This window comes from Neolamprologus multifasciatus, chromosome 9 (assembly GCF_963576455.1).
Source record: "Neolamprologus multifasciatus chromosome 9, fNeoMul1.2, whole genome shotgun sequence".
Classification (NCBI taxonomy): Eukaryota; Metazoa; Chordata; class Actinopteri; order Cichliformes; family Cichlidae; genus Neolamprologus; species Neolamprologus multifasciatus.
The window spans coordinates 5,820,861-5,833,533 of record NC_140447.1 but is presented as its reverse complement, the minus strand read 5'-3'; positions in this window follow the sequence as shown (position 1 = coordinate 5,833,533).

Below are 12,673 nucleotides of genomic sequence, written 5' to 3'. Positions count from 1 at the left end.
AACATGTCGTGTTGTTCACGTGCTGTCAGAGTGACGCAAAGAAACCATGGAAACAAAGTGTGAGTGAGATCAGTCCAAAGCAACAGAGTGAAGAGCAGCAGATGAAGCACAGAGGACACAAAAAGGAAAGAAAGAAGGAAACAAGGTCCATCTGTGTCCTTTCAAACAAGCATCAATGTCCAGGAATGAAGCACGACTCCACTGAGAAACTGAGCGCTCCTTCATCCACTCGAAATACACTCGCTCCAAACAGGCCATCTTTGATATCCAGTCTATGCTCTGGGCTTGTGCAGCCTCTCCTTCAAAGCTCTGAGGCTTTCTGTCTGCACTGACTCCCTGCTTCTTCAAACCTGTCCTCAGGTTTTCCAGCTTTACTCCCGCATGCTGCTCACAGCCAATCGGATCGTGACTTTCATTCTCTGAGCAGATGCTGGAGCAGATCCAGGCTGCACAGACCCTTCAGGTCAAAAAGCTAAACATGTTCCTGTATCCCCAGATTGGGGAAATGCTGGAGGTCATGAAGGTCATCTTGACGTTGACGAGGAGGGCGAAAAAAACTAGTCTTGTCCTGCAGATGGCGATCTTGTACCGTGTTCAGAGAGCCAACACTTTGATGATGCTGCTCTACTCAGCTTACTTTAGCCTGGGTTGGACTCTATATGAGCAGCTTCACCTCTGGTTTCACTGTTAAATACACTTTTTTGATTTCACTTGGAAAAGTTGAAAATTAAATATTTTATTGCAAAATTATTTGTTAAATTTTTTGAGGGTCAAATATTTTATTTGAGGAATGAACTGTTAAGGTGGGAAAAATGAATCAGGTTAAAATACTTTAAATCAGTGCAGATGTATAATGTAATTTAAATGTTGATAATGGTTGTAGTGGGCTTGTAATGTAAATGTGTCTGATTAAATGTGACATTAATGGTGACGCTGCATAAACCTGATAAAACAGTTCTATTAGTGGGTCTGTGTGATCAGCATCAGTGGGTTAAGGTGAGGCCTTGACTAGTAGAACGTCATGTTGGTGTATGACAACACATGAGCCAACATCAGAGTCCGAGCGCTACGATGCTAAAGATCAGAAGATCCAGTGTGACATCATCGTTACCTGGCAACAGAAGCCCTCATCTGACTTTATTGGAGGATATTTACACCAGCAACACTGTTTAGTTTGATATGATGGATTAACAACATGCGCTCTGATATCCAGTTCATCTGTAATAGATACTGGATCTAATCAGTGAGCAGATATTTGATCACCGTATTTATTACTATACTAGAAACAAATACAACTGTGTTGGTGATTCATGCAAACTTGCATGAATCATGTCAATGCAAGTCTTTCTAGATAGACAGATGTTTAATAATTCCTCAGGTAGGTTCCTCTGGGACAGTCACAGATAGAGACTTCAATTCTGACGTCCTTTGAAAGTTTGAATTTTCATCACTCATCATGTACACAGATGTTAATTCTACATATTCCTAGTACTGAACTCTAAATCAATATGAAGAAAATGCTCCTACTAATCTGCATATATGTTGATATCAAATCCTTTTCCAGCACATGGATAAATCTCTATAAATATTTCAGTCTGATCAGAATGGGCACAGTGTTGTTATTGCAGCACTCCCTGATGTTTGAAAAGCTAAATGTCCATTTTAAAGTGGTCGTGTGTAGGATTGTGTTTTCCTTCCTTTGTGCAGTTCTTACAGTAAACATGTTTGAATGTTTCCTGTTCCCTTGATGCTTCTTCCTGTTGGATAAAGTTGGTGTGGAATAACATGTTCTTATAGGTTTCAATGAACTTCAAACTGTGATCCACTTACAAAACTGTCTCATTTTATTGGAACGATCCACATTTGCATCCATTCACGGTACATTTGACATCTGAACACGTTTGTACACATGATGAAAGGACAGATGGTGTTTGTGTGTCCTTCTTAAACTTAGTGTGAATTTTTCATCATGTAGAACTACTTAGAACAAAGTCTTTGGGAACATTTGGAGAACATGTTTAGGAAAGTAACATCCTGGTAGAACATTTTCTTAAAGCAAAGCAGAGCTGCAACATGACTGTGAGGATTCAGAAGAATAAAGTCAGAATACTTTATTATTATGAAGACTAAAGTGCACCTTAATGCTGCCAATGAATACACATGTTCTTTGTGAAAGCATGTGTGAGCACAGCTGACGTGCACTACACTGACCCCACTCGCCCCATTTCTTCATCCACTTCTTGCTCTTGTGCTTGAAATGAGACGCAGACGCAGCAAAAGTCAGAGGCTCTAAAATCCACAAAAAGGGGGCTTGTTAGATCAGGATGTTGGATGTGATCCATAGAAAACATGGATAATACACCACTTTATTTGAAGACATCTGTAGCACTGCCTCAGTTCTGGATGTTTCCACAGACTCCTCTGTGCACCTAAACAAAAGGTTGGGACAATTCTTCATTTACAAACAACAGTCGCACAAACTCTACAATTATTTTCCTCCAATGACGACTTTTCACTTGCAGAAATGGTCCTGTGTGATTTCTAGGCTGTGATATAAAAACTAGTTCCTAATGGCAGCGATTCACTCAGTAAATATGTGTTTCCTTCACCAACCTCACACACAGATCCAATAAGATCAGGAAGTGGGCAGTATAGTACAATATGTGTTATTTTGTACTGTACTGCCCAAACTAAAGATCTGCTGAAATGTTGGAAATGATTCAGATGTTTATTTTGGATGATACAGCAGAAGATCAGACATGAAAGTGGAGATAACACAGAAGACCTGCAGCAAAGGGTCAGAGGTCAGACTGGGGCACTGGATTCAACAATGAGCCAATGATCATCAAGTAGTGACTAAAGCAGAGCCCTGACGTTCTGACATTTATCACACAGTTAGAACAAATGTCTGCTGATGACCTAATCTCATGAAATGACTGATAGATGTCAATTCATTGATCAGCTGAGCTGCTGCTGCTGATCTTCATCGTGCACAGAAACATTCAGCTTGTTTCAATCAGTAAATAACTCCCACTACTCTCAGTTTGAACTGTTCCCACTCAAAATGCTGTGAGAACAATGATCATTGTAGAACTTCACAAACATCACGTGTTGTTTTCCACATGTAAGATCAGCAAACATACAGAAACTTCCTGTTGCCACACACGGCCTCTAAAATCTCTTCCACGGTTTCTGTCTGAAGTCCACTCTCTGTGTCGGATCCTTAGGAAACAACAAGATCTTATTAACATGGTTTTCAATGTGTCTCCTTACAAAAAGTGCAACCAATGAACAAATGTGTATATTTGTGGAGGCCGAACAAAAGCATGACACATTTCTCTGTTTCTATAAACTGGTGTCAAACACAAATATGAAGAGTTTCATTGACAGACTCCAAAATGCCCCCGCAGTGAATCAAAGGGAAATCCTACATTCTGGCCAGAGAATCTTAATGGCTCCAACATCAACACATCCACAATGTTGGATCCAGTTCTACCTCACAGAGTTACTAAGACACACCCTCTGCCAGCATTACAACAGCTCCACCTGCTTCACCTGCCTCCTTAGCATCTGTACACCTGAAGAGAAAAGAAAGGCTCCAAAAGCTCAAATCTACAAAGGACTCATGAAGTTTCATCCAACAATAACATGTTTGCCTTCCACAGTGTGCTGTTAGACACCACTGTACCTCTGCCATTTCAAAAAGAGCAGCTTGCTAACATTTTGGCTCCAAACACTTTGTGTTTAAGTTCCTAATCTTTGTTTTCTTTGTGAACAACATCTGGAGCTTTTTGACTCATAGAAACATCATTTTGTTCTTTAGATGACAGCAGATTGGGACTGAATAATCAATCACTATCAAACCAATAAACACAAAAATGCTGATTTTACAGGAACTTTGTTGGAGAAGCTGTAAAGACATGAAACTGATGGAGATCCTAAACCAGTTGATAGTGCTGATTATTCCAAATAAAGCTGTTTTCATTTGAGATGAAATGACTTTCTGTCCTGATATATAATAAAGATGTTAGTTGTTTTTGAGCCCCTGTATTAAAAGTAGATCCAGTTTAAAGTCAGCTTGAGTTTGATGTCTTTATGTCAAAGCTACTCATGATGTTGAGCTGCTGATGGAATAAAAACAGTGAAAAATCTCCTCAATATAAAAGCATGTAGTCCAGACTTAAATGTAGTCTATTGTTAGCTGAGGTCCACACACAGTGTTTGACAGTGTAAACTGTGTGAAAGGGCTGCTGGTGGAGCTCACTAGGATGAGCAGGTGACCATGTGCCACGAGGTGGAGAGCAGCTGGCCTGGCTTTGATTGTGACCACGTCCCCTTTCTCTCTCCCTCTGCTTTGCTGTCACTTATCTTCACTGCTCTGCCCAATAAAGCTGAAAAAGGCCCCAAATCAAAGAAATCTGCCTGCAGCCTCTGAAATGTCTTCTGTTTCCTTCCTGACGGCTTTTTCACCGTCAGCCCATCAGACAGTCCAGCAGCATTTATGATGATGTCATGATGTTGAAGAGACTGCTATGGTGGCCTCCCATGACCCCCAGCCTCATCTACACTGAGATGCAGACATTTGAAAACATTCAGCAGACAACTGAATAATAGTCCAACACAACAGTCTGTGTACAGACACACACTGACCTTTCATAGAGTCAAAGGAGTCAATCAAACACAGCTAGTTGAGTCATTTCTCTGTGAGTCTAAAGTGAATCTAGTATTTGAAAGTCCACTTCCTGTATTTGTTGTTGAAGACTTCTTCAGCTTCTTCTCAAGACATCAGCTGCTTGTTTGGCAGCAGAGGCAGTTAAGAAGCTTCCTGAAAAACACTGAACAGTGAGTTCACTGTGGCATATGACAAATTCAGCTTTCTATGTGCAAATGTGTCTGTGTCAACCTTTCAAATGCTGTTGAATCCAAAACATCAGCGGCTCCTTGGCTGCTCACTTCATGCACTTCTGTCTTTGTGACAGTCCAATGACATCACAGCTGTTTCCACCCCCAGTGTCTCAGGACTGGACACCTTTAAACATGTAGAGGATCAAACAGCCGTCCAGCAAAACACACATGAAACTATCAAAGCTGACAATCATTCCAATAACATCTAATGGTACATATATATAGACACAGCACTACAAGGAAATGGCTCTCAGCATCTGGCTGTGGGAACAAATGAGTCCCTGTTTGTGTTCAGATTGTGTGCATGTTTTAGACGTGTGTCACATGTAGAAACACAAAGACAGCCCAGCAGATAAAACAGAGCCAATATTTCCTTCTTTATTTAAGTGACGTGTGTCACAGATGTGACCTAGTAAAGTGTAGCTGAACATTAGTAACGTTATTAACACTCTCAGCTCGTCCTTGTTCCAGACCTGAAGATCCTCTTCTTTCATTCAGCAGCAGCTTCAGGTCTCTGATGGTCCAGGGCTTGTTGTTGGGAAACAGCCCTGCTGGGATGATGGTGTCCTCACAGAAACAGTCAGTGATGCTGTTGATCTCCATCACAGAGCACGTCCCAGTCTGCAGTCTCAGTCCTGCAGGGCCTCGCTGGCTTCCTGACTCCACCCAGTCAACAACAGGAAGTGTTTGAAGTGCAGGAACAAACTGAGGCTGTGGTCAAACAGGAGTTTTTATCTCCTCGCTCTGACTCTCACTGCGGCCCCGCTGCTGTGTCAACATGTGTTTGTGCTAAACAATGATGGAAAGTGTTATAAATGACTTGTTGGCCTCTGATCTGTCACAAACAGCTGAAACGTGTCTCTCATGAGTCACATGAAGGTTTTTGACAGAAAGGACAAAAAGTAGCTGCAGTCAGTTTGTGTCATTTTTATATTTATTCATCTGGGAGAAAAATCTGAGGGACACTAAAATGTGTTTTTCAACAGAGACAAGAACATAAATATAACAGAACAGGTAAATGAACATATTTCAAGTAAACAGCTGGACTGATCAGGTCCAAACACAGAGTGATAAACTTGTCAAACAGCTGTCATATCTTTATATATAAGCTCTTTATAAATCCTGTTCACTGCAGTCTGTTTACTAATAATGTCAAACTGTTAGAAACACAGAAACATCAGAATCGTCTTTGTTCACATAAACCTGTCTGGGATCCTTTGTTGTTCTTTTGATGCAGAGTTACATTATAAATATAAAGAGTTATTTCAGAGTCTCATCAGTTTTCCTGCATGTCTTTATTGAACACATCAGCAGGGCTGAAGCTCTCATGTTAAACACACACTGATCTATGGACACATGTGTTTCTAACAGAACCAGGCTGTTATCAGCCCTGCACTAACATTATGTCACACACACTGAATGTAACAGTGACAGTTTACATCATCACACAATCAGCTGTGATTGTTTCACTGTCATCAAACTAGTCAACAGGAAGTAGAATCAATAGAAACCAATCATTTACTGACAGCATGTCTGATGGAAATAAGTGCAGATTCTGTATGAAGTATAACTGCACACAGTAACTGTATTACAATAAGGACTTAACAGCGCCCTCTGCTGGAGTGTTTTCACACTGAGAGCAGCTTTCCTCTGAATTCAGTGAGGTTATGACTGAAATTATTGGTGTAGTCGGTTTTATAAAGACCAGACCACTAAAAACAAGAGTGTCTCTGCTGTCTGTGAGGAGATGGAGCCGAACATTAAGCTGTGCTGTTTCACAGTGAAGCCAGGTGGCTGTCACCAGGAAAAGTCTTGTCCCGAGTTTTTGAGCTCAGAGAGCAGATGAAATGTTTTTGGAGCAGGAGCACAAGTATGAAGTTGCAGAGTTAGTGATGAGAGCTTCCTGGCAAAACTGGCCTACCTGAGTGACATATTTGGAAATGAAGTAAATCTACAGCTTCAAGGGAAAGATAAAAACCTCCCTCAGGTCACAAGATCAGCTCTGTCACTGGAAAGCTTGCAGTGTGGGGCAGGAGACTCGATGAAGGAAACACAGATTCATTTGGAGAATCTGCATGAATTTGTTGACACTACTGACGATGATGCCGCCTCAGTGACTCCATATATCAAGCAGCATATTTCATCACTGATGGGATACTTTAAAAAGTACTTCCATGAAAACAGTTCCCAGCATAACTGGGTGAGAGATCCTTTCAAAGCACCAGCTCCAACTGGTTCCAGCTTTGCAGAGCAGAACCAGTTTATTGACGTCTGACTCCACACTGAGACTGCAGTTCACATCACAGACACTGAGTGGATTCTGGCTGAGTGTAGAGAAGCAGTATCCGCTCTGAGGGCAGAAGGCTGTGGGCGTCCTTCTTCCTTTAGTCTCATCTTTGTGAGACTGGCTTCTCTGCTGTTGCTGCAGACCAAGTCCAGGTCCCAGCTAAACACTGAGCAGGAGCTGAGAGCTGCAGGATCCTGCTTCAAACCTGCTTTGAAAAGCTGTGCACTGCAAAACGTGCTCGTCGGAGCCATTAATGCTGACTTTGTTATTTTGATCAAAGAAAGAAATCAGCACAAACTGTTTTATTCATTTTTGTTTTGTAGGTTAAAGTGTTTCATATATTGTGCTCCTGAGTTAATGTTGCTGATCAGTTTGAATTCATTTTGATTATTTATTGAGTTTATTTAATTTTATTTTTCAGTATCAAACGGTTCAAATGTTTATAGTTTTAGTAAGGATTTAATTTCTTTTTGATTTACGGCAAATTGTTGCACTTTACTTTGTTTGTTTCCATCTAAAAGTGTTACATTGTTTCTCTTCCAAACTAAAAAGTGTTTCTGCTGCAGCTTCCATTCACTCTTTATCATTTTCCAGTCAGTGAAAGTCTTTTTGTGTTCTCCTAAAATCCACCGTGCTCACAGTGAACACTCGTATGCTGTTGTGCTGTCACAGACTGTGTTATCAGCCGTGTAGCTCGCTCATACCTCACTTCATTTATTCTTCTTGTTCTACCGTCAGACCCAGGCCGACAGCTTTGGTTGAAGTTCTTATGTATGATTTCATAATAGCTCTTCAGATTTCCACTCTTTATAACTTTATAAGTACTTTTGACAAAGCCGCCTTCTTTTACTCACTCATCCACTCAGCAAGCTCCCAAGATAGTAACCTATCAACCCGCACACCCACATAGCTTGTTCTTCTTTGTCGTTTTATTGGCAGTTGGTGGTGCATTACCGCCAACAGCTGGCTGGGAGAGTGGACCAGCATGATGCTAACCTGCATAGCTGCATGTCACGCCAGTTCAAAGGTCAGCCACAGCACATCTTTTATGTCTTCTTTCTCTCAGCCAAACTGGTCACATGGCTGCCCCTCCCTGAGCCTTGGACGGCACATCCTATGGCTGCAGAATAAGCAGCAGCTCAGGAAACAACACCTACAAAGTGTTTTCAGTTTGACCCACAGAGCTGCAGAGCATGATAGGACCCGGTGATAAACTGGAGCAAAGCTCATGCTAATATCACACACAGCAAAGAGCACATGTTTAACAGGGAGGACGGTAACAGAGGGGATGATCAGGACAGTGAGCTGCGGTCATCACAGAAACACTGTTTACACAGAGTCCCCAACATTGTGTCAGTGTTGTGTAATCTGTGCATAACACAGAACAGAGACATGATAAGAAAACCTCTGATCAAACATGATGAATCCTCAAGTGTCAGTGAGAATAACAGAAAGGGAAAAGTGAGTCATTTGTCATGAGAAGTGGGGCTCAGGAGGTGGAGCAGGTCACCTGACAACAGAAAGGTCGGTGGTTTGATCCCTGGTGCTCCAGTCTGCATGCCAAACCATCTTTGCTGGTCATGTTACTATGGTAACCCAGAGGAGTTTAATATGATAAGTATTAATTTATTCATTAAATGAGACAATCAGTCAAAAGTCAATCAGTCATTTTTAATCAGCAGTGTTTTTGGAATCATCACATAAATTTAAAACCAAAAACGCTGAACAAGTTTGTAAAGTTTCTACAGCCGTGTTTCCACTTTTCTTCTCTCACTTCTTCTTCTTCTTTTTGGTCTCCTCTCTGGGCAGACATGCTTTCACTTCAAGCAGCTGAAACATGAACGAGGCCACGAGCTACACTTTGCATGTTCACAGTGATGCACGCGTTAGGGTTAGGGTTGGTAAATGTTCCAATTCCAATGAGTAGTCTTTTAGAGGTAGCCAGGAGCCAGTGGAAAGCCAAGAAAACCAGTCACTTGTATCACTTACGTAGTCCTGATTTCGGGCCTGCTGGATCTGTTTCAAGGCGTTCAGGGCATCAGTCATGTTTGATGAGTGTACATTGTCTGGTATGTAAGTGCAGCAGGTGCTTTTGAAGAGGACACAAAGTCCCCCTTTCTCTGCTAGTATCAAGTCCAGAACTACTTGATGTTGCATCACTGCGATCCGTAATGCCTCAATTTCCTGGTTCTGCTGTTCGTTGATTTTGCACGAAGCGCTCAAAAAGAGTCCAAAACGGTAATCCAGACTTTCAATCCTCAGCATGTTTTTTCCGGTTCCCACCCAGGGAAACAATGAATGGAGTACTTTCTGTCCGGTAGTCCATAATTTGAATTCCTTGGGTAGGTCGCTTCCCCATATCGGGTCATGTGGTTGATGTCTAGGGAACGTTGATGTTCTTTTCCGGCGTGCTGTAGAAGTGGTGTTCACTGCGGTCATCCTGAAAGTGTGGTCTGACAGGAATATAGGAGCACATGTTCCTGTCCAGCCTGGAGGCAGTATGAAATATGCCCGTTGTCCACATAGCCAGGCCATTCCTTGCACCCAGTATGTGCCTTTAGATGGTCCAGTCATTTTCACAGGGGCACCCTCTCCTCCTCCAGCGGTCCAGTTGCAGTTGGTGGTGTTTCCAAGCGGCCTGTTACCTTTGATTGTTTATAGCACATGGAGTAGTTCTTCCCTGGAGTTTGGTCCAAGAACACTGGGAAATGGATGGATGTTTTCCGGTTTGTTACATTGAAGTTGGTCCAGAAAAGTTGATTACATGCTCCTTTATCAAGTACAACGTCTTCAACAGTGATTTTCTTTTGTTGTAACCCTCCTAGAAGGTTGACGTGAAGAGTGTAAATAATAGATGGGTTTGTCTCGTCGATCTTTTCTGTCTGCGTCATGGTTCAGCTGTTGTTGGCATCAGCTGGGGTCCTGTAAGGGTGAGCATCGTAGTCAAGGTAACCAAGTGGGTCCACCTTCCCATGGCTGCGTACAGGTCCATCACACCCTACTGCTTGGTTGCCCTAGAGTTGGCCAGTGGCTGGAGGTGGAAGTGCGAGCAATGCTCAATCAGCACTTCCCCCTCACCACTGAAGCAACCAAGTGAGGGTGAAACTTTCCTTTACTCGTTGACTTCTGTAGAGGAAGTGGAATCCTCTGGGACCTCAACCTTTTTGCAGTGGCTCTGATGTATCCAGGAGGGTCTCTCCACTATTTTGCAGGCAGTTGGAGTGGTCAGAAGCACTTGGTCTGGACCCTCCCACCGTGGCGACCTCCAATGTTTCTTCGGAGTACTCGGACACGGATCCAATCACCTGGCTTCAACCTGCAGGAAATAGAAAAAGAGTCTTGCGACAGTTTATTGTTCAAAACAACTTCTCTGTTTATCAACAATCGAGTCATCCAATCCGCCAGAGTGGTTTCACAGATTGATTTATCTAGTGGCTCGCTAGTAACTGGAAATGGAAAAGGTCACCCATGTATAATTTCAAATGGGGACAGTTTGTTATTTTCTTGTGTTATTCTCATCCACATTTTGACTAGGCCTACACATTCTGGCCATGGTCTGCCAGTTTCTTCCACTGTTTTCCTGAGCCTTTGTTTTATAATGCCATTTGTTCTCTCCACTAATCCTGCACTCTGTGGATGGTAGGCACAATGATGTTTTAAACTGAAACCTAGTGTTTCAGATACTTTGCTGATCACGTCATTTACAAAATGGGTTCCATTATCTGATCTTATCAGAGTAGGAATTCCATATGTTGGAATGAAATGTGTTTTTGGCAGGTCATACATGTTCTCACATATTCTTTTGCTGAAGTTTCAAAATTTAAAGTGTAGAATTGTTGGTTTATCATAAAGACCATCCCTCAGATCATCCCTCCCGATGACCCATGGCTCAAAACCATGGCTCACTAGAGCGGCTGTTTTGTGTAATGATTTGGGAAGAATGGGCTTTCCTGCTATTTTCATTATGTCATCAGTGTCTAGTACTGCTCTGTGTTTTAGCCATTGCTTTTGTTCTTTTGGCGGTGCTGCTTTTTTTTCATCTTGCAGTACAGATAGTGGAATGGTGTGGTTTTCATGAGTTGTTAATAAGATTGTGGTTGCTATGGCTGCTGCTTTTGCAGCTTTGTCAGCAAAATTGTTTCCCTTTGTAACTTCGGAGTCATCCTTCTGATGTGCTGGACATTTGCAAATTGCTAAAAGTTGCATCACATAAGGAGTTTCCTCCCATGTAAACAGATGTGTGCCATGATAAAACCTTCCTCCACACACTAGAAATAAGAAACTAATTTCAACCCTCTGTTACATCTTATTCACTTATTTTATAATCCAGTCATTTTTTCAAATCTAGTATCAACCAGCAAATTTGCATATCAGCTTATAATGCGCTAAGTTGACAGGTCAACAGAAATGCACGTTCAAAATATTATCACAAAAGAGAATTTCCTTCATACAGTAAATTACTTGCTGCATCAATCAAACAGAAACCATCTCACAATTTATTGTATTACCAACTAAATTTATTGTCTGATTACTGCTTGGTCATACCAGACTCTCTCTGTCTTTATTTTATCCTTCTCTGCTTTCACAAACGTTTCACCTATTGTCAAGCTGAAGAGTTAAATGTCAGCAGTGGATAAATTCAGCATTTGATAACAAAACTCTGTTAAGTTTTCCCTGCTTTAACACCAATGGGAGATATAGGCGCATGTATAGTGTGTGCTATAGTGTAAACTGTTCCTCATTGCATGTATGTGTGTTAGTACGCTTGCATGCAGGACCTGTAGGCCTGTCTCACCAAAAAATGGCATTTTCTTAACAGCTGCCTTTCTTTCACGTGTGTTAAGAAAGGCAAATGTGCTTGTAGCAGTTGTGAGATTATTATGCTGTTATATATTACATTATACCTGTAATCAAAATGACTACTGATACTGCTGTAGGCCACATCATACTTCTTGTGTAATCAGTATGTAGTTTTAGTTTGTGTCATACTTCTGAGTTAAAAGAAAGTGAAAATCATTAGATTCATTAGATAAGTTTGTATTATCCTATACTGCTGACTTACTGTGAGTGAGTTATACTGTTTCATGACATTTCATACTGCTAAGTCATGAAGAGAATATTGTGTTCAGAGAGTCAGGGCCTTTTTTTTCTGATAGTAGAGACAACAGAGCACATTCCACGGGAGCTTCACCCCCACTTTTTGTTGGATGCAGAAAAACAGGGAGCCAAGGTCATAACTCAGGCTCACTGAGAGTTAGAAAGAATGTGAATGCTTAGTTTGTGGCTGTGGTGCATTTTGTATGGCTTCTTTTCTTTTGTTTAGTAGCTTCCTGCCTTCAGGTGAAGACTTTGTCCCTCAAAAGCGAAGCCAAACAGGTGTTGTGAGTCAGGGTGTAAAGGCACTGAGAAAAAAGCGTTTGATAAGTCTATCACTAAGAACCATTGTTCTTTTGGAGTGACTTGAGTCAGTATAGTGTGGGG